We start from the raw sequence: 5793 nt of genomic DNA on the forward strand, positions 1-5793 counted from the left end.
TCTTGTCTATTGTGTCATGATGAATAGGGCCAATTTCATTCAAACTCTTGTCAATTCAGGGCATTCATTGAAATGCAATCCATAAAAAGACTGGAGCTTTACTGGCAACGTTCCAAGTCTTCCATAGCGTTTCAGTTAATTTCCTGCTCCTGACGCGTCCTGCATTGATGTACCATATAAATATATGCGTAAAAGATGCTGCTTTCTCATTGATGTGTGATTTATCAGCTGTTGTGGCAACAAATAATCCATTGTCCTCATAAGGCATCTCGTTGCTCTACCAATCCATTAGGCTTGGGGAGAAAGTGCTCATGTCTGGGTTTTAGGGATTGATTTGGCCAGGAAAGATGGTCCTCTCCAACCTGGAAAGCTGTCATTTAGGGCCCGAGAGACGTAGGAAATGTACGCCTTTCTTAAGCACGTCTCAGTAGTTGGTATTCAAACTTAGCTTATGCATGTGCTTTGCAGGTGTGGTTCCCTTGGAGTTTACTGTGTCCGGAAATGAATTCACCATTTTCTGTATTCGGAGTTCACTCAAACATTTTAAGCGTTGTTTTATTATTGACAGTTAAAGCTGATTTCAGGATTGTATCTCAATTTGATCTCCTTAAATATAAGTGATTTATTTCAGTCTCTGAATTGTTTAATCTTTTCACCGCCAGGGCATAAAAAAAACTACAATCCATCTCCTGAAATAGCCTAGCTGGGCGAGCATGCGGACTAGGCTCGAGCTTTTTCCCTGGCTAAACTAGCTGGCAAGCTGGAGTATGCTAATTTTCATCCTCCTCCTCACCACTCTATTCCAATTTTTCAGCGTGCAAAGCTTGTTACGCACCTTGCATAAGGTATGTCTGAATACCAAGTACTGAGAAGTGCATAAGAAACGCATACATTACCTAAGTCTGAATCGGGCCCTAAATAACAGCTTTCCCGGTTGGAAAGGACAATCACAGACAGAAGGGATAACCCAGTCATGCATGTCACATGGGCTACAAAGCTGAAGCATCCATTAGAACATTCTGACCTCCAAATATGGTAGTGAGAGAGGGTGGAACTAGGCCAACATTCTGCCAATTTTCTCATCGATGAAACACCTGATCTCAATAAATGTTTCTGTTCCCAAATCTAGAATGTTACGAACACAGGGCTCCCGAGTGGAGCAGCGGTCTAAGTCACTGCATCTCAAGAGGCGTCGCTGGTTCAAATCCAGGCTGCATCACATCCGGCCGTGATTGGGAGTCCCATAGGGCGGCGCACAGAGGGAATATGAGAGGAAATATGCAAATACATACAACGTGCCAATAGAATCTCGCTAGCTTGGCTTTGCCAACCTCCTTGCTTGTTCTGCCCACTATGCTTCATTTGTGCCCATTGTAAAGGAAACAGATGAACTATCTTGGGTTAGTTCAAAATATCTTTGGGACCATCCAGAGTCCATCAAAGAACAGGAAGTTACCAAAACAGAGAAGATGAAAATCTGGTTTATGGTGATGGCTTTATGGGATAACTAGCAACTTGTAAACAATTACCCATTCCTATAATTGAGTACTATTTTAATAGTAATGTTAAATAATGCACATTATATTATATGACTGCTGCCTCCCGTTTAAGTTTATTGTGATGGTAATGACATTTGTTTTTGATGATAGTTGTTAGGTGGAGGTCGCTAGCTACAATTTATCTTACTTTTAGCTAGATAGCTGCTCTGCAGTGCAAGCTAGCTAGACTTGCAATAAAGTTAGAGAAACAAGTGGAGGTAACTAAACAAAACATGTTTTATCACCTGAAACAATATATTTATCCTGTCTCGAATGAAAAGGTCATTTTGCAATCTCCCAAAATAAATGTGATCTCTGACAAGAGACAGGCTCTCCTCCATCTTGCATTACAAACACTACACTTGTCGGTTCAGTAGCTGGGCAAGACTCCGTGAAGATGACTTACGGCGTAATGAAATACGTCACGAGTGGCGCAGAGGTCCCAGGCACTGCATCTCAGTGCTAGAGGTGTCACTACAGACCCTGGTTTGATTCCAGGCTGTATCACAACCGGCCGTGATTGGGAGGCCCATAGGGCGGCGCACAATTGGCCCAGCGTTGTCCGGGTTAGGGTTTTGCCGGGGTAGGCCGTCATTGTAAATAAGAATTTACATCCATTTTCATTTCAAAGAGGTCTGATTACCTCCAGGTATACATCACTATACACTGAACAAAAATATAAATGCAAAACTTTTCTAAGATTTTACTGAGTTACAGTTCATATATGGAAATCAGTCAATTTAAATAAATTCCTTAGCCTCTAATATATGGATTTCACATGACTGGGAATACAGATATGCATCTGTTGGTCACAGATACCCTTAAAAAAAGGTATGGGCGTGGATCAGAAAACCAGTCAGTATCTGGTGTGACTACCATTTGCCTCATGCAGTGTAATGTTGTCCCATTCCTCTCCAGTGGCTGTGAGAAGTTGCTGGATGTTGGCGGGAACTGGAACATGCTGTCATGCATGTCGATCTGTGTATTCAAATTGACATTGATAAAATGCAATTGTGTTCGTTGTCCGGATTATTTAATTATTATTATTTAATATTTTTTATTCAACCTTTATTTATACAGGTTTTTCTCATTGAGATATATATATCTATATATATGTGTCTACCAACAATTGTTTGGGAAGCTGTGTATCTTTTATGCACTCCAAACCTTTCACTATTTGCCAAAATTTGGATGGATTATTATAATTATCCAAAGTAGATTTAAGGTAGTGGTCTGCTTTTAGTTTTCGGTTCATAGCCACACCCAGATTTCAAAGACGTTTAAAAGCAATCCAATCATCCTCCGAACCAGACCCTCTTGCTTTAGCCCACATAGCATAGCAACTCATCTGTAAACCAAGGGTTCTCTCTACCCTTAATCCTGAACTTTTTGAAAGGGGCATGCCTATTGCATAAATCCTGGAATGCATTGTGGAAATAAGAAAAGGCTAATTCAAGTTCCAGTTTCTTTTTGTAATGACACATGGAGATCGCTTAGGAATTTTACCATCTCTCACCCAGGCAATAGCACAGTGATCACTTATGTCATTTGCAAAAATACCAGAAACATTAAAATGATGAGGTGTATTGGTTAAGATCAAATCATAGAGGATTCCAGAGAATACTTTATATTTAACCTAGTTACACTGTTGTCAATCTGAGTGAGATTATAGGTATTGCATAGAATTTTGAGTTGATCAGAACTAGATGTTAATCAATCCTGATTCCGATCACCCATCAAGACAAACTCAGAGTTGACATGCTGTGATAACAATGTGAAAATACAATCCAGAGAGCCAGCAGTAACAGATCTAGGTCTAACAACAATTGTTAAAGATGAGCCAAGGTTCAAAGACAGATATTCAAATTGCTTAGGTTTAGTAACAGAAGTCAGAACGACGGCCTAGAACTTGTCTTTTACGTACACAGCAACACCACCACCCTTAGATATACCATCTGCACGAAAAACATTGTAACCATTTATGACCTGGGTCAGATTGCACATTTCCAGACAGTAGAAGCAGCAAGATAATGGCAAGCCTAGATCGGAGGTTACAACATTTGGATTTACAGACAGCACTTGAACGACAATCCAGTCACCAGTCTTTAACGCCACATATTTCAGATGTGTAAAGTCCAGAGACATGGTTAAGTACCAAGAGAATAGTGCAAGAGTTAGATTTCTCCCATGTTGTTTGGGACGAAATGTTCAGAGTTACATGTGATCTGCAGTTGTGAGGCCGGTCGGCAGTACGTACTGCCAAATTATCTAAAACGAGGTTGGAGGCGGTTTATGGTATCGGAATAAAAATTATATTCTCTGGCAACAGCTCCGTTGGACATTCTTGCAGTCAGCATGCCAATTGCACGCTCCTTCAAAACTTGAGACATCTGTGTTGTATGACAAAACTGCACATTTTAGAGTGACCTTTTATTGTCCCAAGCACAAGGTGCACCTGTGTTATGATCATGCTGTTTAATCAGCTTCTTGATATGCCACACCGGTCAGGTTGATGGATTATCTTGGCAAAGGAGAAATGCTTACTAACGGATGGTAACACATTTCCGCACAACCTTTAGAGAAATAAGCTTTTTGTGCAAATGGAACATTTCTGGGATATTTTATTTCAGCTCATAAAACATGGGACCAACACTTCACATGTTGCGTTTATATTTTTGTTCAGTGTAAATAACATTCCCACCCTAAGTATCAACAGTCAATCCAGTAGGGGCTGGAAACTATAGAGAGTTTTGATTGTTCAATAGCAACGGAATGTGGGAGTGCACAACAAAAGTTGAGAAGGGAGCAACTGCAGCCCACAATTCAGGGTGTTCCTGCATGTTGCCATTCCTGCACCCTCTTTATACTTCTATGGCCAATTCTTAAACTATGACTCCAGTACATATGTGGGAGGCAGGGGCACTACTCTACAGTAGATGGCGGTAATGCACCATAACATTGGATGCCAACCACAGATAAACCCCACAAAAGAAGAAGAGGCGGGGTATGGGGGGTGATAAGTGCCAGAATTAATCCTTGTGAAGCTTCTGATACCTCTCACCACGTCACCTAACGTCTTCCTAGTGCCATAAAATACAGCCATGAATTAACATGGACTGTCAATGGAGACAAGTTTTTTTCTAAGGTGTCAAACTTCCGAGGCGTTCACGTCATTTTCATGTCACATGACACATACGTTAGATAGACGTAGTGTTCATCTCGTGTAACGTGGCACTGACACGTCACGTTTCAGTTTCCTTGTAAGTTTATTATGAAAGATCATACCATGAATGCCTTAAAAACATCTACATGTACATGATTTTGTAAAAAATATGATATTGCCAAAGTAATCTAATCAATGTAATTTGTCAATTTAGCTAAAATAGGCCTATCACCTCAATACAAAAATTATTAGGCTAGTTGATAGCGCAGCCAGCCACCATTGCTGTGTAGATATGCCTATTTCTCACATCAATACAGACACAAGGGCTTCTTTGTTGGAGGTAGCCCTATTCAGAAATAAGAGGTAGCCTAGGTCTCTAGTGGCGCATTCAAAACAACTCGGAACTCGGCAATCTCTGACTTTCGACTTCAGTGCGTTCAAGAAAACTGAAACAAGTTTTTTTTTTTACTGTCATCCAACTTGGAATTCTAATTCAGAAACTCTGCCATCTTTCTCTGACCTGAAAATCACTGATGTCATGATTTGACCTCGGTTTTTCTCCAGTTCACCAGATTAACAAACACAATCACTGTCACCATGCAATCCTTAGGCTATACATTTCTGTGGAGATGTGTTATGGTTAAAAGCAGGGCTCGAATTGATGGGGTATGTGAGGATAGAGGCCTAACCCTTGTTATAGAGATGGGAAAAAAGCATATGCTTACCCCTTGTTTGCTTAGCCTTAGAAAAACAACGGTACAGATTATATAAAGCTATCTAGGCTATAACAATGATTAACTCCATGATTATTTCCGCATAGCCTACTAGCTTATTGAAGGTCTTGCTCAGCCTCAACATCACAGGAAAATGTGGTTGGTTTATTAAATGCTCCGCAATTTAGAATATTAGTGGTAGGCTATGCCTACCACAAAATACCAAAAAGATATAATCGGTATGGGTCTATGAATAGACCAAACAACTAAACAGATAAAAACGTTTTTATTCAGGAGAATTCCATTGAATCAGGCTATTCATTTAAGTGCAGTTGCATTCTTAGACATAACTTTAGCCTAAACGGAACTGAAAACACCC

Source organism: Salvelinus sp. IW2-2015, linkage group LG16 (assembly GCF_002910315.2).
Source record: "Salvelinus sp. IW2-2015 linkage group LG16, ASM291031v2, whole genome shotgun sequence".
Taxonomy (NCBI): Eukaryota; Metazoa; Chordata; class Actinopteri; order Salmoniformes; family Salmonidae; genus Salvelinus; species Salvelinus sp. IW2-2015.